This window comes from Protopterus annectens, chromosome 13.part0, assembly GCF_019279795.1.
Source record: "Protopterus annectens isolate FY-2018-M chromosome 13.part0, PAN1.0, whole genome shotgun sequence".
NCBI lineage: Eukaryota > Metazoa > Chordata > Ceratodontiformes > Protopteridae > Protopterus > Protopterus annectens.
Genome location: NC_056747.1, coordinates 1,180,808,117 through 1,180,831,305, shown reverse-complemented (window position 1 = coordinate 1,180,831,305; position 23,189 = coordinate 1,180,808,117).

The following is a 23,189-nucleotide window of genomic DNA, read 5'->3' as shown; positions in this document are numbered from 1 at the left end:
CTTTGGATACAGGAGGCCCGGCAAATGCCCAACGCCCCTACATTTAATTATGTATGTAAGAAATTAAATTAGCTGATATTATGGAGATGTGTATTCCAATATTACTTCATTTATATTACAGCTGCAGGTGTCCGTTCTGCGAACCGCAGAGCCTATGGCGATAGGCTGGTGCGGTTGCACCACCAGGCAGGTCAGTAATCCACTCCCAGTAAGTGTAAAGAAATATAAAAGTATGACAGTTAGCAAAAGAGTGCAGTGTAGTCACTAAGTAATAAAATGTGCAAGTAACAGTGTAAAAGTGTTTGCAAGTATTGCTTGATTACAAAAGTGTGTTGCAGTCAGAAATCCAAACAGAAAAATGAAAATATCTGAAATAAAGTCTGAAATTAAGATGCCCCACCCCTAGTATCATAGTGCACAACCTGCAGCAGGCTGAAAAGTGCAGCTGCAGAAGATGAGCAACTCGCATATGTGAAATATATCCCTGTTGAAATACTGAAACATGACAGAAGTGAGACTGCTGGAAAGGATTGTAATAACTACAGGTAAAACATGTCAATAAAGCCTAGAAGTAAGTACCATCCTGAATAGTAAAATGAAAACAAGTGAGAGGGTGTGAGAAAGAGTTATGAATCCACCAATAATGTAGTAATAACCCCTGTATAAAGTATACAGCAGTCAGTACAGAATGAAATGAATGTGACAAGTAGAACCAAACTGCGAAATGTGTCCAAAGTGTTGCTGCAGCTGGAATGTGTATCCCAAAATCTGGATATGTTGCTCTCAGTCTGCAATATGCAGATAGTATGATTGTCTGAAATATCAAACATCCACAGTTGTCTATAGCTATATAAAGCAAATGTAGCAGGATGATGTAGCTGAACAAAGCCAGATATGAACGTGTATGAATAACAATAAAATGTATATTGATGTAGCAGTAACAGTCCTATCACCAAATTGAAGTAGTTATCATATACGAAACTGTAGTTAGAACAGTAGTGTGTATATATCTGTAGCTATTAGAAATGTACAGCATATGTATTGGTATTCAAGGTGTTAATAATATTTTCTTCACCCCACCCTATAACCACATATAATCCATTCCACGTGAAATTGGTATGTGCAATCACAATTAACACCCCTGGACATTTGTCCTGTTGGGTCATAAATATTTGCATGTCCGTTGATGCATCTGCCCTGTTCATACATCCAAACCTGATGGCCTGTTGCCATCAATCAACCCTGCATGTTGTTGGACTGTGTATTGCTGTTCAAATTATGCATGTGTTATGCTCGCTGTTCAATGGTGTGAATATCTGGGTGTTTAGTTAATGGGAATACTAATGCATGCTGTTACAACTAATTGCGAATGGTATTGTATGTTACTAACCCAAACTGTCATGACATAATGCAAAACATAGGACGACAGGGAAGGCGGGTTCCAGCAGACCCACCTCTCCCACCTCAGCTGACGAGTGCACCTGGCACTAGTGCCCAGTCTGGACCCTCCTCCGGTGGCCCTGTGCCACCTGCGGGTGGAAGCGCTGCAGGGGATGGGGCCCGTCCCCCCTCTGCAAGCGTGGCTGGAGGAGAACCACCACTCACCCTCCGTAGCGTCCGGACTGTGGTGCGTAGGGAGATCCGGGACTCTGTTCTTGAGCCCCTACGCCAGCTTGAGGCACAGGTGGCACAACTTACGGGCATGCCTGTTGCCCGGCCTACACAGCCCCCAGCACAGCCCCGTCCTGGGCAGTGAAGGAACAGTGGCAACTGCCCATGGGTGGGGATATCAGTTCTACTGTTGCCATCTGTGGGCTCATGGGCTCTGGATATCCAAACCTCCGTCCCCGTCAATTGTGTAACCCCCCCACATGTGTCATACACTGCCCCTGTATGCATCTTGTTTGTCTTGTCTGTTGTCCTACCCAACCTACCTCCCCAGCTATACTGACTTCCTTCACCTGACATACCACTCTCACCTGAAAAAAAAAAAAAAAAGGGGCACTCTGTACCCACAAAAAAATTACGCCCCATACATAGCTGCCCATTCTGCACATATGTCTACCAGACATGGAAACTATCAATTACAATTGGCTGTACAACTAGTATTATTGTTGTCCTTACACCTCTCTCAGGGGTGGAAGGTATTAAATGTCACACCAAATTACAAACATATGCACAGCTGTTGCTGATGAAGAAATGGGCAGCTATGGGCCTTACTTACATCCCTCCTGCAAAACCCAAGCTTGTTTCCCTACTGTCTTACCCTCTTTGTGACCCCTTTTTCACCACTTTCCTGTCTCCCCATTTTCATTTCTTTCAAAGAAAATAGCGCGGGTGTGCGCAAGAGTAAGCACGTTTAAGCGGTTGTAAGTGGGTGTGCGCGTGTGTGCATGGAGCTAAACGCCATTGCGCATGCGTGAGCTCCGCGCAAACCAGCGCTAACCCGGTTACAACTGCTTAAAAGTGCCTTAGGCACTCTGATTGACCGGTCCTGTAGTCAGTTCAAAAGCAAAATAAAATCCCACTGTCAGTCCCGAACCCAGGACCTTGGAAACAGTAGCCTGCATGACTTACCACTAAGCCATGACTCTTATACAAGAACATTGCGCTAAAATAAATATATTATGTAATAGTAGGAATTAATGTAAAGGGAATATAGGATGTGTAGTACACAAAGCATGTCATTTAGAATTACTGTCAAAACTAGTGGATTTCCATAATAGTAGTGTGTGAACAGAAACAGCCATGCTAGTTGGTAGCTAGTAGGTAATAATGTCACTGTAGCACCTTGCAAGCCACACACATACTCACAGCAGGATAATCACTGCCCATACCCCACAACCTCTTACAGGAACACATCCGGACCAAGTAATAAAATATGTGGAGCAAAGGGCCAAAACCAGGGACACATTACAAATAATGTTACAACAAACTCAGACAGTTCAGAGAGTAACAAGTTCTGCATTTTGTGGGATGTGTGGAAGGGTATGAAGTCTGAAACTTGAATGTTTGTCACTATATTCTGACTTGAGCCCAGAGTGATTTGCCATAAAAAGCTGTGCATGAGATATTGACCAAAATATGAGGCAGAAATGTGGACAACCTGCAAATATTTGTACATATGAGAGGTCTGACACCACCATATTTGAATAGTTAAGAGCCTAGACATAGCAACAGTGAATGAGTTACAGGGATGCCCCACAGACTCCATGTGAAATGTACAAACAGTAGGCAGAAAGGTGTAACAACACATGCAATGGTAACTATGGAGTCCTGAAAGGATGCACCACTTGCATGGCAGAAAAAGTGTAGTAATACATATGCTCATGCTAGCCCACACTCACAACTGCAGCATACCAGACAATTTAATGGGTGTACCCCACTAATATGTACCATTCCATGAGGCAGATAACAGATGCACCTGAGAGTCTCTGGGGCCTGCTCAGCAGCATACTCAAATGCCCTAATAGATGTCAAGGCCCACACCATGGCCAGACCACACTGCATGCTGTAACACCCTAGCAGATATAGCAAACATTCCAAGGTGTGAATGTACATGGAAAATAGGAAAGCCACAGCAGCACACTACAGTCAGGACACCTAGCAGGCATACAAGTAGTGACTGTAAAGGGCAAATATTGAAGCCTTAGCAACAAAGTGCAAGCAAAAGTGCAAGGAAAGCACACACACACACATTATCAGTAGTAGTAGTTGTAGGTGTCAGTGTACATACACAGTTAGTACAGGAAACTGGAGAAATGAATGGAGGAATGTTAATCTACAACACAGCTGGAAATATGAGAGAGATACCAACCTTTACACTCACAGAACATTGTCCACAGCATACCAGCATAGTCCCTGCCCTTAAAATCTGAAAGGGCTATGCCTATCTCAATACCTTTTTATAGCACTGTTCTGAAATCACAGTGAGAACTGCAATCAGTACACAACTGGCTGCATGCAATTAGCAAATGCTGGCTAACAATTGGTGCAGAGGCCATCACATGGACATATGCAGATACCTACAAAAGTATGCTGTACTCCCAGTCCACTGATGCAATACTTTCATTGCACCCTGAGGAGGACGTGAGAGACAGACAGAGAGAGAGAGAGACAGAGACAGAGACAGAGAAAATCGAAATTAAGCAGACACAAACAAAACTGTTCAGCAACAGCCACCTGAAAGCTGACAACTGGAAAGTGGAGCAGCAGGACAGAAAACCAGATGGCAACACAAGCAGCTGTGACAAACACAGGTAATGTAAAGTAATACTATAAAGGTCTGCATATTGTGAACCCTCCATATGTGTCATTGGTCTGTATCCATATGTATATGAAGATGTGCAAAGGGCAGGGGACATACAGCAACTATCGGTGAAGGCTGTACATACATTTGTATGTAAGAGCATCTAGGTGCACATATCAATGTAGGTTGACTGTAGGTTGTAGTGCAATGTACAATGTAGGTTTCACAGTTATGTATGTTTAGCAGTATGTTAGTGTGTGTATACAGAATGGTAGACAAACATGTTGCTATACCTGTCTATCATATGGATACGTATGTATGTCAGAATATGTATGTATGTATGTATATATATATATATATATATATATATATATATATATATATATATAATATGCATATATGTATACATACATAGAGAGAGATGTAGGAATACATAGACAGATGTAGATAGATAGAATATGTACAAACATATATGTAATAGACACATACAGATATAGATATATGTAGATACATATACATAGACAGACTGATCTGACTATCTACAGGTATGACTGTATATGACGACCTCAACACCCCTGTCCCACCCCTCTGTCATTCTCACCCCTCTGTGCCCTCCATATCTATAGCAATATATGTACATCAATATATATATGTGTATATGTATACAGACATATATATATATATATATATATATATATATATATACATATAGATATATCTATATATCTATATATATATATATATAGAGAGAGAGAGAGAGAGAGAGATGTATATATATTCTGAGTGAGGCACATGTGTACAGATGTATTGCAACAGGTGCCTGGTGACAAAGGCATGGAGTGAACACCAGTGTCAAAACCAAAGTACCATACCCCATTTCAAATCACCTACACCAGTAACCACCAGATATGTGATTGGCTGCCCACCACTGCATGTGTCAGGGGTGAACAGGGTCATACATGTGTACAATAGTGCCCCCAATGATATTCACAGTGGCACACTATTCCTGGAATACCTGCACATGGTATGTGTCAGCAGACATGGTGTGTCAGCTATGGACATGTAGGTCAGTGTACCCTTCCACACCACATAATGGATGCCATGGTATGTACCTCACATGACAGCTACAGATATGGAGAAGGACACAGTGACATGTACAACACTGTGACAATGCACTCAAACACATTACCAATGCATAGTGACTGACAGCACCACAGAGTAGTAAGTCAGAAAAAATGTAGCCCAAGCCAAAAGAACAAAGTCCAGCACAACAGGACCCGGAAAGCAACAACTAAATATAGTATTGTAAATCCTTTGTGTGGCCAGTACCAACACAAACGCAGCTTGTTAAAAAGCTTTTATTAGATCTCACAATTCAAAACCAAGCGCTTTCTCCCAGTCACTACCGGGCTTTCTCAAGGTAAAACAGTTTAGTAACTCATACCATTTCATTTATACTTTAAACAAGATCACATGTTTCAGTTAATTAATACTTGTTAATACTTTAAAGTGAAATACAAAAAATATATAAAAGGGTGAAATTGTAAAAGTGTAAAAATGTAAAGTTCATGTAAAATTTTTGTAAAACAATCTTGTGTCAAAAGGGTAAAACAGCACTATTATGTTGGTTGACCATATTCCCAAAACAAATAAACATTCCCCCTTTTTTTTTTTTAAAACTCCAAACTTCTTCCTGTTTTTGTTTTTGTGCTTTAACTTTTAAAAGCATGTCATTAAAGTCCTAATACAAGCCCGAACAGACCTCTATTAGATTATATGCCTCTTTATATGCCAACATTGTCCTGTACCATTGGGAAAAGGAACATGTGTTTGCAAGTAGCTGGTGTCAAGAGATTTTGTACTACAGGAGGTTTTTAGACGATATTTGCATCTTATGGAATGGCAGTGAACAGGATCTTTTAGAGTTTTTGTCCCATATTAACAACTCCACAACCTTCTTGAGATTTACCCATGACATTGATAGGAATGAGCTACATTACCTGGACGTCACCTTATATAAAGATAACATCAATCATTGTTTTCAATCAAAAATATTCAGGAAGATTACCTACTCAAACTAATTTCTGCATTTTCAAAGTAACCATCCTTACAATCAAAAGAAAGGTATAGTAAAAGGGCAGTTAATAAGGGGATCAAGGATGTCTAGTACTTTGGAGGCCTTTTGTGAAGAGATCAAGATTTTAAAGAGCTTTTTTCTTGAAAAGGGTTACCCAAAAGACCTTATAAATAAAATGAGTCAAGAAGTTAGTAAGGGGAGGGACAGATTATACCCACCCTTGTTAGGAACTGCTTCGAGCATGGTTCATTCAAAAACAACAAAAGACAGTTCTAACCTTAGAAACAGTTTTATTTACACCTACGCAGCTAATTCCAATGAATTTGAAGAGGTTATTCAAAGGTACTGGCCTGTGCTCACTTCACATGATGACACAAAACCCTATACCACATCCTGCCCTCATTTTATTAGAAAAAGGAACAAAAATCTTAAAGAATTACTTGAGGTTAAGCAAGACATTAAAAATGATAATATTAAGAAGAAACTGGGAACTTTTCCTTGTGGGAACTGTAGACAATGTCATGCAATGTTAAATGGGGGAATTTTATATTTGCCTTCTAGGAAATTTAATTACAGACCCCAAAAATACTACAACTGTGGGGTGAAAGGTGTGGTTTATCTTGGGTTTTGTGAAGAATGCAAAGGGTTTTATGTTGGTAAAACAGAGCGGGTTTTAAGAAGAAGGGTGTATGAACACCTGAATGACATCAGCAACCATAAGGAAAGCAATGCTTTTTATAAACACCTGTTGGCATGTGAGAATATACGTTTAAGGTTTTTTGTTCTTGAGCAAGTTGCCCCTGAAGTTAGCAACTGGGAAACCAAACTGGAATACCGTGAACTACTTTGGCAACTTAAATTGGATGCTAATAGGTTTCCCGGTATGAATGAGAGCATTAACATTAATAGTGTTTTAAAAATGAGACAAGCTAGACTGTAAAGTTGGAAATATTCTGTCTAATAGAGGTCTGTTCGGGTTTGTATTAGGACTTTAATGACATGCTTTTAAAAGTTAAAGCACAAAAACAAAAACAGGAATAAGTTTGGAGTTTTAAAAAAAAAAAAGGGGGAATGTTTATTTGTTTTGGGAATATGGTCAACCAACATAATAGTGCTGTTTTACCCTTTTGACACAAGATTGTTTTACAAAAATTTTACATGAACTTTACATTTTTACACTTTTACAATTTCACCCTTTTATATATTTTTTGTATTTCACTTTAAAGTATTAACAAGTATTAATTAACTGAAACATGTGATCTTGTTTAAAGTATAAATTAAATGGTATGAGTTACTAAACTGTTTTACCTTGAGAAAGCCCGGTAGTGACTGGGAGAAAGCGCTTGGTTTTGAATTGTGAGATCTAATAAAAGCTTTTTAACAAGCTGCGTTTGTGTTGGTATTGGCCACACAAAGGATTTACAATACTATATTTAGTTGTTGCTTTCCGGGTCCTGTTGAACACCACAGAGTACACACATACTACCCACATAGAGGTTACCACTCCTGGATTTACATACGTAAGTCACACCCATGACAGATGTCCAACAACCATAGTAACACCTCACACCATCCACAACCTAAATGACTGCTGTGTATCGTCCATGCCACTGCAATAGAGAGCACATCTGGAGGTAAAGGTTCCTACCCACAGATAAGACATACCCTGCAATAAACCACACAGTGTTAAGAAGCAAGACTCCCCATGAGTACATGTCACACATACCCCTGCTGAATGTTAGTCAGATAGGTAATATGCCATATGAGTCACCCTGTGTAACTGTGTGACAGCAGCAGGTACCATCACACCACATGTGTCACAATGGTCAGGGTAGCAGAACAGTATGCTGCTGTAGTCCCAGGGGCAATAGCATATTGTATAGTATTGTATTGTAATGTATTGTACTGTGTTGTATTGTATTGGTATGTTGAGGTGCCTCCTTCGTGGAGTGGAACCACTGCTGCTGTGCGCCAGTGTACAGGTACATATCCTGTAGTCAGGCTAGTGTTACATAGCACTTCTATATGTGTGTTTAGCTCCTGTCAGAGTTTATGTAGCATGCAACTGGGGATACCATCAGGTCCCAGTCATGTTGTGTATTCTACTTTCCTGAGGGCGGCTCTCACCTGGACATCTGTGATGACAGGGAGGTTACAGTCAGCTGGGATAACTATGTCTTATTTTGGGGGTGAGGGCGGGGTGACACCTGCACTGAACCTGTCTGCCACAATGTTGTCAATACCTGTGGTTTTAGTGAAATATTTGTTGTTGTGTACTCACTATGGGCATAGAGGAGGGATTCTGACCAGGTTGCTAACATAACTGAAGAAGGCCTTCTGGTTATCTGTAGTGTCCCTCTTGATTTCCCTCTCAAAGTTGCCCATGTATGTTTGTATGATGGAAAATAGATCCTTACTAGTGCTGCTCAGACATGCCTTCCCTTTATGGAATTATGCTCTGTCTTGCAGTAGCTGCCATCTTTTGTAATACAATCTGTCTATGGCTGGGGTCCACCAGACAGGATGCTGTCCCTTTGTGGAGAGTGTCTTGGTCATATATGGGATTGCATGATCCATGCATTCTCGGAGATGTCTGTAGAAAGCATTTGTGTAGGGGTCAGCATTGTGGGTTGTGTCTTCCACTGGGCTGAAAGGATACCATGTCACTGTTACAAAGTGTAAAGTTTGCATCTGCAATGTTATTCACTATAGTCGTTTGTGCTGGTGGTGGAGGTGGGATATGTATATCCAGGGCAATTACCGTGTGGTCAGCTCACAGTAGTTGATGATGTAGGCCATACAGTACCTAGATACAAACCCCCAGAGTGAGGAGGTGCTCTGGACCTGAATCAGTGTTCTGACTGCTGGGGTTTGGTAGTATGTCGTATGGAGTGTGCCAGGTACTGTTGCACAGTTGCTGGCTGAGCACTGATACCTGGCCATTTACATGTGTATCCACCAATAGACAGACAGATGCTATATATGTGAGATATGTTGTATCATAACAGTCGAGTAGCATGTGTAGTATGTGTTCCAAATTCTGCTGACATATATTGCTGATATCAGGTTATTTTCTTTTTCAGGTACATGGCTCACCCGCGAAATCCCGCCTACTCCGCAGCTGAGGATGAGGAGATACACCAGAGCCTAGTGCGGGATTATGCAATACTCTTTTCCCGCACCAGCCAGAATCAGCAGGAGAGGGCTGCACTGTGGCAAGACCTGGTCCGTCGGGTAAATGACATAGGCATGCCTAATAGGACATATGAGCAGGTACGACATCACTGCAGTGATTTAATCAGAAATGTCCATCAGTGTGCGTCGGATATCCACAGGCAACAGGTCACCACAGGTGGTGGGGTGGCTACACATCCCCCACTCACCAGACTGGAGGGACTACTCATGAGTGTAGTGGCTTCAGTCCGCCAGCAGCAACAACAGCAGCAGACATGCATTATGATGGAGGCTGGAGCCACGCAGCAGCAAGACTATGAGCGCGCAGGTAATATGCCATATATATAGTTGACTAATGTGTACACTGGTAGTTAATGCATGTGTGAGGTGTGTCCTTGGTTTGTAGCTGTCACCATAGTATTTAATGTGCAAGTGTGATATCCTCAATATTAGCAGCTGACCTGTGAAAGGCGACTGTTGTACTACTGACCTGTATCATACTCAGTAACAATGGCACAGTTGTGCCCACTGACATTAGTTTCTTCACGTCTGCAGGTCCCTCCGGTGTAACAGCAATGCAGCCTATCCATGCTGGTGAGTGTGTATTGACAATACCTGTAATAGTCTTGATAGTAATAGTAATATTAGGCTCACTTAGTAGTGCTCTTTGTATGCATGTAGGTGTGTCTGTGTCTGTGTGTTGATATCACACATACTGAGTAGTGTACAATTGTGTGCAACTGTGTGCATGTGTGCATGTGTGCATGTGTGCACCTGTGCATGTGTGCATGTGTGCATGTGTGCACCTGTGCATGTGTGCATGTGTGCACCTGAGCATGTGTGCACGTGCGCACGTGCGCATGTGTGCACCTGTGCATGTGTGCATGTGTGCACCTGTGCATGTGTGCATGTGTGCACCTGTGCATGTGTGCATGTGTGCATGTGTGCACCTGAGCATGTGTGCACATGCGCACCTGTGCATGTGTGCATGTGTGCATGTGTGCACCTGTGCATGTGTGCATGTGTGCATGTGTGCATCTGTGCATGTGTGCATGTGTGCACCTGTGCATGTGTGCATGTGTGCATGTGTGCACCTGTGCATGTGTGCATGTGTGCACCTGTGCATGTGTGCATGTGTGCATGTGTGCACCTGTGCATGTGTGCATGTGTGCATGTATGCACCTGTGCATGTGTGCATGTGCGCATGTGTGCATGTGTGCATGTGGGCATGTCTGGACCTGTGCATGTGTGGATGTGTGCATCACTGGTAATGTGTAGACATTGTAAACTGTGTTTCCTGTTTCCCTCCCACAGGTTCTGGTGCTGCTCTGGTGTCATGCAGCAGGGAACCTGAATCAGGTGCCATGGGTACTGAAAATGATGACATCTGTGTAATGGCACAGGAAGGTATGCCAGGGTCCGTCATTGGTCAGCCGATTGACAGTACACAGCTGTCAACCCCATCAATGCGCACAGTTATCCTGCCAATACACCCTTTGTCACCAGTGTCCCTAGGTGATGGACAGCATACAGTGGGCATTGACCAGGGTAATGTGGTATCTGTGGCACATGCCTTCCCACACAGCAGCCATGGGCATGGCCCAGAGATGGTACCACACAGACAGATGTCCAGGGGTTCTCGTGGGAGCATCCATGGGCGTACTGCCCCTGTCAGATGTGCCCACAGAGGTCTTACAACCTCAGCTATGTTTCGGGCTGTCATGCAGGCACAGTCACGTATGGAACGGTACACCAGACAGGGTCTGAGGGAGCTGACAGCATGTCGCACAGCCATGACTGACAGTATGTGTGACATTGCGGCTGCCATCCGTAATTTCACCGATGTCATAGACAGACGTTGTGGGGACATATTAGACCGGTTCCACAACTACATGTCCATGAGCCAGGGTGATGGTGGATGGTTGAGGCGTCAACATTGGTGTATGCCAGCAACAGCAGCAGCTGGCAGTCATCGCGGATGACAACAGGGCCGCGGCTGCCACCGTAGTACCAGCAGCAGCCCCAGCAATGCTGGGTCTGTGCTGTCATCAGACCGCCCCAGGAGACCACATGCACGTGGCTCTGGCCAGGCCCGACAGGGATCTGTGTCCAGTCAATGAACACCTGCTTCTGATGACAGTACCCAGTCTGGGTTGGTACCGGATATGGTCTGTAGCACCCCTGCAAGGCACAGGTACCGTGTCCGTGGCCAGAGACACTGATCTGTATGACCTGGCAGGTACAGTCTGTGGTTGTCCACAAACACCAGTATATGGCAGCCATGAGGTGGAACTGTGTGCATCCATACACACATGCGAATTGACAACACCTAGGGCTACCGCATACATGCACACACTGCATCAACATTGCCCCACCTTGCACTGCTGTCCCTCACCAACACACATACACATACATGTCAATTGGTGGTACCGGTGGCTGACTCAGGCATACCAAGTTCACACCCTGTGCATATGATGAAACTGTGCCACCTCCTGCAATCTGTAACATCAGTGCAGGTACAGGTTAACATGTTGCTGATGCACAGGGTGACTACATAGACGTGTAGTAATAGTATCATGTTGTTAACAGTACTGTGTGCTGAAATAATTGTGGGTATAAAACAGCATGCCTGATGCAGTAAGGGTGTGATTGTCATGTACTGTTGTCTACACCCATGGTAAGTACCATAGTGTATCATCTGCACATGTTGGCATACTGGTGGTAAGGATGTCAACGGAAGCCTACATACATAGGTAGCACAGGGGATAAGGTAATGAATGTATTAATACGCAATGATGGACATGTAAACTGCAAGTGGCATCTTGCCCACACTGGACTCTGCAATGTGGATGTTTGAGGATGTTGATATGTGTGCAGTACTACACGACTGGTACAGGACACACAGGAGCACCCTAGCACTGCAAGCTCACATCTTATACCATGCTAGACAGCCCCAACACACAAAACTAACTGTCACAGGAGGGAGAGTCCCCATACATGTCAGGGATACTGTGGAGGCAGGCCAGGTAGCATACATCCTACTAAGTATGGAACCACTGAGTGAAGGCTCAGTGTCTGTTATTTGACATGTGTATTACTGCAGGTATGAGCACATGGGTTTCCATCCAGTTATTGTACATCCTGACAGTACATGATCTGTACACTTGTGTGTGCTGAGACTGGACCCTAGCCATCTGACCTGTGTATTTCCATGTACATGTGCATAGTGCCTACATATTTGCAGTGTTACCTACTGGAAGTGGTACAGCTTGTTTGTTGTACAATGTACTACATGCAGCCCTTCTTACTGTAGCTGTGCTTGCATGCATGTTTGCTTGCAATTACCCTGGAATATTGATCCCACCTGCAATGCATAGTTACAGAGCTTCTGTGGACTCCTAGTGACATCTGCATAGCTTACTATATGTATGTCCATGTCTCACTTGACAGAATGTCACTGTTTGTCCTGTTCACATGTACGTTGCCTGTGACACATTGCATATGACTTACCTGGCATTTGTCTACGTGAGCAGTCATATATGCTACTGCTAACTAATCACAGGCACTACACCCTCACATATTCATCTTCTGTTGAACCACCTGCTTCGCTAGGGATGGCTTGCACCTGCCACCCCTGGGCTTTCAGATATTGGCAAAGGCTCTTGCTACCCCCATAGTGCCTATGTTAGGCAAGGCTCAAATGACAACCCACCTTCATAGGTATTACAAGGGATAAGAAACTAAGAGTAATGCTACCCAACGCCAGAAGTCTAAACCTCAAGATGCATGCACCCGAAACTCTCCTTGGCATGGAGAACATCGATATCTGTGCAGTAACAGATGCCTGGTTCAGGGCTACTGAGAGCACCCCAGCACTACCAGGTTATACCTCATACCATGCTTTTCAGCCCCAAAACTTGGAACGAACCACAAATGGAGGGGGAGTATTGATATTCATCAAAGATACCCACACCTCCAGGTTGGTGGCAAAGCACCAAGCATCAGAGACTATCCATGTGCAACTAACAATGGGTGAAACTGCCTTCCAGGTTGTAGCCTGCTACAGACCATCCTCCCAAACCCAAGAACTGCACTCGGCCATTCTGTGAACAGTGGACATATGAAGGTCTCTCCAAACACCATTATATTGGGCGACGTCAACTACCCAAACATAGACTGGGAGCATGACTCTAGCTCCAACACCCTAGGCCAAAGATTCCTAGAATATATGAGCTCAAATGCTATGGAACAGCTTGTTACCACTCCCACAAGAAGGGGAAACATACTGGACCTGATCATCACCAACATGGGGACTCTATGCTCCAGACCAGAAGTGTATCCCTCACTGGTAAGATCAGACCATAAACTAATCTCACTGGATATTCACATCCCGACCCCACCCCCTGCCCAGAACACCACAGTGAACAACTTCTCTAAAGCAAATTCACACTCCTCAAAACTGAGGTGGAAACCTTCAAAGCCCCTGGGCCTGTGGAAACTACAGACCAGACCGCAGATTCCTCTATAAACGCATTCTATGGATGCCTTCAGGAATGCATGGATCATGTGATCCCGAATAAAACCACGACCCAATCCTTCAAAGGCAGACGTCCTGTCTGGTGGACCCCAGCCATAAACAAACTACACAATAGAAGGAGGAAGCTACTAAATGATACAGCAAAATCCCAAAAAGGGAAGGCATCACTGATCAGTATTAGCAAATAACTACAGGGACTCATAAGATTGTCTAAGGCCAGCTTCGAGAGAAATTGCACAGGACACTAAGGATAATCACAAGGCTTTCTTTAGTTATGTTAGGAACCTGGGTGGTAATTCCCAGATATGCTCAGAGGTAGTCCAAAATGTCAATAGAAACACCAAACCCACAGACATTGCCAACATTCTAGCTGACAGATTCAGCGCAAACTTCTCCCCCCCTCCACACCGAAAGTGCAAATATGTATCCCAGCAGAGTGCTGCCCCCCTGACATCTCAGATGCTCAGGTAAGAGCCACCCTCTCCAAAGCAATACACACTGCATCAATGGGACCAGACAGTGTCCTGGGCTGTGTCCTACATGAACTCCAAGACGTGCTACAACCAAACATAAAACTACTGTTCAATCCCAGCCTTACTACAGGATATGTGTCCAAAGAGTGGCATACAGCAACAGTGGTCCCTCTACAGAAAGGTGGTGCCTCAACGGATCCTGGACACTATCGCCCCATAAGCCACACTAGCTCGGTCTGCAGAGCTATGGAAAGGTTCATCATGGACCACATAAATATAGATATTGGGGACCTACAGACACTGGTTCATACCCAGTTTGGCTTTGTTAAGGGCAGATCCTGCCTCTCAAACCTGGCTGATTTCTTTGAAACAGTCACCAAGGCCATTGACGAGGGGAAGGTGGTCCACACAGCCTACCTGGACCTCGCAAAAGCCTTCGATACAATACCCCACTCGGGCATTCTAGAGAAGCTCACCAGCTTAAATATAAGCCCCTATGTCACTAGATGGATTGCACACTGGCTCAAGGACAGAACCCACATGGTTAGAATTGCTGGAGCCATGCCAGACTCCAAACCAGTTACAAGTGGTGTCCCACAAGGCTCAGTCCTGGGACCTCTCTTGTTTGGTATATATTTATCAGAGGTACAGGCCAACACGGAAGGACTGTGGCTGACCAAATATGCAGATGACTGCAAACTGGCCGCCATAATCGACTCTCCAGCCGACACAAGCATCTTCCAAAAGGGCCTCATAGAAACAGACTACTTGTGCCAGAGCCATGGCCTCCAGCTGAATGCAAACAAGTGTATAGTCATCCCCTTTGGCAAAAACAAAGTGCCCACAAAGTACCACATAGGTGGTACTCCATTACGTATAGAAGAAGTAATTAGGGACCTGGGGACCCAAGTTGATAGCAATCTCTCATTTGACAACCACGTGGCCAAAGTGGTTAGAAAGACATTTTATATAGCCCCCCCCCATCATGAAGGGATTCACATCTACATCAGGGGAGGGCATCGTGCCTCTTTACTCATCCCTCATCAGGCCCATAATTGAGTAAAATCCCCCTGTTGGGATGTACCTTACCAGACACCTGCAGCAACTGGAAAGACCCCAAAAGTACCTCACCAAGAGGATCAAAGGGATCAAACAGATGCCATATGCTGACCGGTTAAAGAAACCCCAGCTCTACTCAGTGGCATACCGCCTGTTCAGAGGCGTTCTGTGCCTAATGTATAACGCCATGTCAAACCCGGAATTAATGGGCATGCTGCACCTGAGAATATCCAAATCCCATCGGGCTACACGCTTGAGAGACCCGAACCTCAGCACTGAAATAAATAGGACATGCTGGAGGGACAGATTCATAACCCAGAGGCTCACTTCACTCTGGAATAAAATCCCAGTCCAGGTTAGGCAGAGTCCCTCATTGACTCTCTTCAAGAGGGATCTTGATGAGTGGATGGGATATTGTAGGTTTACCCTGGGTATCACTTCTGTGTCACTGTTAGACAGAGGCACAGTATACTAACCTCAGAAAAGGGCATGGCAAGATATATTTACAATGGATGGCGACAGCCAAACACATTCTGGCTAGGTTCTTAAATGCCCTAGGGCAGATAGCCTAGTATGAACCTATGAACCTATGTACCTTGTTCCCCATTGGCCCTATGTGCTGTTAATCACCATGGCAATCAGAATACTATGGTAGCATGTGCAAAGGTCAGTTGTCAGTCACCTCTATGGTACAGTTGTGGAATATGTGGGTCATGTGGCAATGTCACAGCTGCCACATGTACACATTCAACCCTCTCCCCTACACATGGATGTACAACACATGTATGAGATGGAACCACATAGCCAAACTGGGGACTAAGCACTCTGAACCCAGTACTGGCATAACCTGTCAGGTGGCATGCAATACTACAGTGACTACAATACCAGTCTGATGTAGACCTACACTGACAGCAATACAAGCACATGAACACACTGGGCCATTTGTGGAGCCTTAGAATAGCATCCTGCCTGAGCGGCACACACCTCTGCAGCTGGCACACAGGCATACGTTATGCCTGAACACATCACATAACACATAGCACACAAATCCTGTGTGCCAAACAGTCACAGCCTGTACGGCTAGACAACACACCTGCCACAGTTGTGTTAGCTACCTTTATTGTCCGGTACAGTGTGGTCATGCTCACCAGGCTGGACAAGGTGAAGGTCACAGTGATATGCCCATGGGGCACTATGGTCCACCACATAACACAAGCATACAGGTCAGTCAGAGGCATGGACACATATGACTCAGTCATTGTCCATGCCACATACCTTCTCCTGCTGTACTTGTAGGGTGCTGACATCATCAGTGTTTAGAAAGGGGAATGTGCATCCTGTAGTCTGTTCTCCTAGTTGCCAAAAGGGATAGTTCCCTCACACAAAATTGCACACACACTAACCCCCCTCATCCAAACACACACACTTGTAGGATTTAAACCCCTACCTGACTACGTTATGATACTCGAGACGGACGCATTATCAGAGCGCGCTATTCGCATTACTGGGAGGTTTCTCTTCTCCTGCTGTACTTATAGGGTGCTGACATCATCAGAGTTTAGAAAGGGTAATGTGCATCCTGTAGTGTGTTTTCCCAGTTGCCAAAAGGGACATTTCCTTCACACAGACCAACCCCACTCACACTGAGCATTTGCAGGATTCAAACCCTATCTAACTATGTTATGACACTCAAGATGAACGCATTAGCAGAACACGCTATTTGCATTTCTGGGAGGTTTCTCTTCTCCTGCTGTACTTATAGGGTGCTGACATCATCAGTGTTTAGAAAGGGGAATGTGCATCCTGTAGTGTGTTTTCCCAGTTGCCAAAAGGGACATTTCCTTCACACAGACTTGCACACACACCAACCCTACTCACACACTGAGCATTTGCAGGATTCAAACCCCTACCTACCTATGTTATGACACTCGAAACGGACGCATTAGCGGAGCGCGCTATTCGCATTACTGGGAGGTTTCCCTTCTCCTGCTGTACTTATAGGGTGCTGACATCATCAGTGTTTAGAAAGGGGAATGTGCATCCTGTAGTGTGTTTTCCCAGTTGCCAAAAGGGACATCATTCTCACACAGACTTGCACACACACCAACCCCACTCACACACTGAGCATTTGCAGGATTCAAACCCCTACCTAACTATGTTATGACACTTGAGACGGATGCATTAGCAGAGAGCGCTATTTGCATTACTGGGAGGTTTCTCTTCTCCTGCTGTACTTATAGGGTGCTGACATCATCAGTGTTTAGAAAGGGGAATGTGCATCCTGTGGGGAGGCAGACGCCAAGCACACTCTGGCTAAGCTGTCATTCCCTAGGGCAAACAGCCTAGTGTTGACCTCTACACCCATATGTTTAATTGTCAAATGCACATTATTTGTTGCTGATAGACTGTTTGCAGGTCTTTATTGCCATAGCATTCCCTGTTTGTATGAACAACTTGTGTATCTGTGGAAGATGTTTGCATATGGGAGGGATCCACTATATCACGTATGTCTCTGTAGTCATTTAACTGTGTGCACTGGGCAGATTGCTGTAATGTGGTTGGTTCCTGGAATAACACGTACAAATACCAGATATGTGTGGCCAACTGCTAAACTGAGATTTGGCCTAAGTGTGTGAGCATGCCCAGTTCAGCCTTCCCATGGCATGTTGTCTGACATATGTCTCATTTATCAAAGTGTGTGAGCATGCCCAGTGTGAGCTTTCCATATGTTGAACTCTGCAGCCCACCACATTTGTGGATGAGTGTGAACTTCAACAAAAATCTCCCGTTTATGGATGTGTGTTGTGTGTCATGTTGTGTAGTTACTGTCCAACTGCTTTGTGTGTGAACACAACAGGGATTATACTGTGCCTGCAGGGTTTGCATGGGATACTTTGCATACAGTTGTCAACAACCTTTCATACTGACCTAACACTGTAGTACTGTATAGTGTACTGGTTCAGTACTTTGACTGTGGTGGACAGTATCCTGGGCTTTAGTCCTATCACTGCTTTACATTTCCATAGTGAGCACAACAGCCTGGTTAGGGGCCAGTTGTGCACATCTGACCATGTTGCATTATGTTCAGATATGAACTACTTAAACCAGGCTTGTCCAACATTGGTAGTGTATTCCACAACATAGGTGTACATTTGCAAACACTAGCGATGTGCCCTAGGCCATTTCTAATGCTAGTCGGAGAGTGTGTTTGTCCTTGACACACATTGTAAGTGGAGTTTGCCATGACATATGTCATGGTTAGTATACTGTGCCTCTGTCTACCTGTGACATAACAGTGATACCCAGGGTAAACCTACCATCTCCCATCCACTCATCAAGATTCCTCTTGAGGAGAATCGATGAGTGACTCTATGGATAGCATGTACTGGGAGTTTACTCATGGGTGGGGTGGCTTCTGTGTTATGGATCATGCAGTACAGCTTGTCCTATGTATGTCAGTGCTGGGGTTCAGGTCTCTCATGTGCATAGCTCACTGCCATTCAGATTGTACAAGGTGCAGCATGTTTATTGATACCAGCTTGGACATGGCTTTATACATCAGGCACAGCTTGCCTCTGGGTGGGCAGTATGGCAGTGTGTGTAGCTGCAGTTTGTTTAATCAGGCAACACATGGCATCTGTGCAAGCTCTTTGATACTCCTGGTGAGGTACTGTTGGGGACTTTACAGTTGATGGAGGTGTCTGCTGAGGTACATCCCACAGGGGCTATTGTAGTCAATTGTAACGCTGATGAAGGATGACTGCAAAGCCACAATGACCTCCCCTTATCTAGATCTGACAACCTTCATGATTAGGTGGGTATATGGTATGTTTCTGTAAACACTACAGCCACATGTTTGTCCAATGCAGGATATCTATCACCTTGTGTCCCCAGGTCTCTCATTACATGTTAAGTACGTAATGGGTTAACACCTATGTGGTAATTGGTGGGCACTTACTGTATATCCACGGGGGTTGACTATACACTTTTCTGCAATTAGCTTGCTGACATGGCTGTGGCACCAGTTGTCTGTTCCTATGTGGCCCTTTTGTGGGATGCTTGTGTCAGCTGGAGGGTCACATATGGTGAGCAGTTTGTAGTCCTCTGCGAACATGTTCAGCCACAGTCCTTCCATGTTGGCCTGTACCTATGGGACATATATACCAGACGAGGGAGGTCCCAGGACCAAGCCTTGTGGGATGCCAGTTATATCTGGTTTGTAGTCTGACATGGCTTCAGCATGTCTGACCATGTCAGTTCTGTCCTTGGTCTGGTTTGCAACCCCTCTACTGACATAGGGGTTTATATTTAAGCTGGTGAGCATATCTATAATGAACACGTAGGGTATTGTATAGAAGCCTTTGCAAGGTCCAGCTACGCTGTGTGGACCACATTGCCCTCATCAATGACCTTAATGACTGTTTCATATGAATCAAACATGTTTAGGGGCAGGATCTGCACTTAAGGTAGGTCACCAATATCTTTATGTCTGCGGTACATGCTGATCCTTTCCATAGCTGTGCAGACCGAGCTTCACAGGATTCTGGGGTGGTAGTTTTCAGTATCCATTCAGGCAACACCTTTGTTGAGAAGGACCACTGTTGTTGTACACTGCTCTTTGGGTACATATCCTGTGGTAAGGCTGACATTGAGCAGTAGTGTGATTTGGCATTCCATTCTTCATGGAGTCCATGTTGGACTCAGCCCAGGACACCATCTCATACCATTGCTGCTGTGTGTTTTTCTTTGTAGATGCTGGCTGTTACCTCAGCATCTGCAATGTCAGGGGGCCAGCAGTCTGCTGGGATAGATATTTTGCATTCGGGGGGGGGGGGTTTGCACTGCACCTGTCAGGATGTATGTTGGCAATATGTGTGTGTGTTTGGTATGTTGTTTGTAATATTTGTGTGATTCAGAGCATATCTGTGAATTCCCAACACGGTTCCTAACATCAGTTGTGGAAGCCTTGGGATTATCCTTAGTGTCCTGTGCAATTTGTATCCTCATAGGTTCATAGGTTCATACTAGGCTATCCACCCTAGGGCATTTGTAAGCCTAGCCAGAGTGTGTGTGTCTTTCGCCACCCCTTGCTATGTGAATATTATGGCCATTTATGATTTGCTTTGCTGTGCCTCTGTCTGGACGTGACACAGTGAAGACCCCCAGTGTAACTCTACGATCATCCATCCACTTGGCAAGATTCCTGTTGAAGAGTGTCAGTGAGGAGCTCTGCCTAACATGGAGTGGGATTCTGTTCCAGGGTGTGGGGAGCCTCTGGGTTATGTATCTGTCCCTCCAGCACATCCTATTTCATTATGTGTTGAGGTTGACATCTCTCACTCTCACAGCTCCGATGGCTTTGAGTTTTCGGGGATGGAGCATGTCCATTACTCCTGTGTTGGACAAGGCCTTGTACAACAGGCATGCAATGCCTCTGTGTAGGCAGTATGTGACTGCATTCAGCTGGGGTGTCTACAGCCAGGCAGCATATGACATATATTTGAGACCCTTTATCCTCTTGGTGAGGTACCTTTGAGGTCTTTCTAACTGCTGCAGGTGTCAGGTAAGGTACATCCCAAATGAGGCATTGTACTAGATTATGGGTGTGATAAGAGAACAGTATAGGGGCACAATGACCTCTGTTGACGTAGATGTGAATCTTTTCATGATACGGTGTCCAATATAGACAGTCTTCCTAGCCACATTGGCAATGTGAGTGTCACATAACTCCACTTGTGTCCCTAGGTCCCTGATTACTCCTTCCATACATAATGGTTTACCACCTATGTGGTAATTTGTGAGTACCTTGTTTGGTATTTGATGGGACATTCATACTGTCCAGTGTCTTCAGGACGGCTGGGTGGGGTTCCTGTGTGTGAGAGTGTGGTCTGTAGCATGCTACAGACTGTACAGCAGTCTTGCCTACGGTTAGTTGCACATGGGTGGACTCCAATGCCTTGTGCATTGTCAGTTACCTGGATATATGGGTGTCTGTGCTGAATATGGATACTCACCCTCCTTTTATGTTTTGTTCCAGGTTCTGGGGCCATGACACATGATATGTGGTATAACCTGGTAGTGCTGGTGTGCTGTCAGGAGGCTTGCAGCAGGTTTCTGTCACTGCACAGACATCAATGTTCTCCATACTGGGGATGGCCTCGGGAGCATGCATATTGGGGTTTACACATCTGGCATTGGTCAGCATTACCCTTATGTTTCTTTCCACTTATGTTTTGTAGGGTGGTGGGTTAGTCTTTTCAGCCTTGCCTACGAAAGGTTCTATGGAGGTGGCAAAAGCCTTATCCAATATCCAGACGCCCAGGGGTAACAGGTGCAAGCCATCCCTGGAACAGCTGCGTGGCTTGTCAAGCTTGACATCCCAAGCAGACAGACATTGGATCCCCTTGGAATGACACCAGTAATTGTGCCACTTGTTATAACTGATCATTCCGTGTTTGTACTGTGGCATCATTCTTGGTGAGGGTAGGATGCTGCAAACGGTCAGTGTCATACCGGCCTGGACTACATAATCGGAGAGCTCATCTATGTCTCTTTTCATGTAGTCCGGGGAGGTACATCTCAGGTCATTCACACCAGCATGGACTATGACTGCATCTTATTCCTACTTGCTTTGGGGTGACCTGCACACTTGTGTTATGTGGCGTATTGTAGCAGCCTACAGGCAGCTTACTGTACCCTTTCACTTGTTCAGTCTGGTGTGCGGGACAGCAGCGTGTCTCACTATGGAGTCACCTATTACAACTGTATCAGGCATGTTGTTTCTCCTTCTGGCCTGTGACTGTTTGGCACACCAGCTTTGTGTACTATGTGTTGCATGTGCTATGTTTGGAGGTTGTTTGATTGGGTGTCTGCTTTGGAGGCCTCTGTTGGTGTGGTGTGTTTGTAATTCGGGCCTCCGGGAATGTTTTTCTGTGTTTATGTCTTTGGTTTGCAGTTGTGATAGGTCTATGTGGGACTGGGTTTGTGGTGTGTGTGGTTACCTTCTCCTCCTGACTAGTTTTGGGAGTACTGAGTTGAGGGAGCTCAGCCTCCAGTTTGGATAGATGGTTGCATCTCTCACATATATTTGTATTTCTTGGGGGGAGTTAGGGGTTGTCTGTGTACTTGGGGCAGGTGTAACATTGCCTCAAGATTCACAGATTCAACTTGTTGTGGCTGGCCTTAGTGGATTGTATGTGTGGACATATTTTATTGCCATACTACTGATCAGTGATTACTTCTTTTTTTATGTTTGCTCTATCATGTAGTAGCTTCCTCATTCTCTTGCATGGTTTGGTTATGGCTGGTGTCCACCATGCCAGATGCCTGCGTGTATGGCATTGTGTCTTGTTTTAATTTAGGATTGCATAATCCAAGCATTCCTGGCAGTGTTCATGGAATGGCTGTATTACAGGTTCTGAGGTGTGGCCCATATTTTGCACCTGCACAGGACCTTTAATGGATTCCACATCAGTTTGGAGGAGTGCAAATATTGCTTAACACATGTTTTTCACTGTGGTTTTCTGGCCAGGGACTGTGGTCAGGATTTGTATATCCAGTGTGATTACTCTATGGTCTGGTTTTACCAGTGAGTAATACACTTCTCGTCTTGCCATCCAG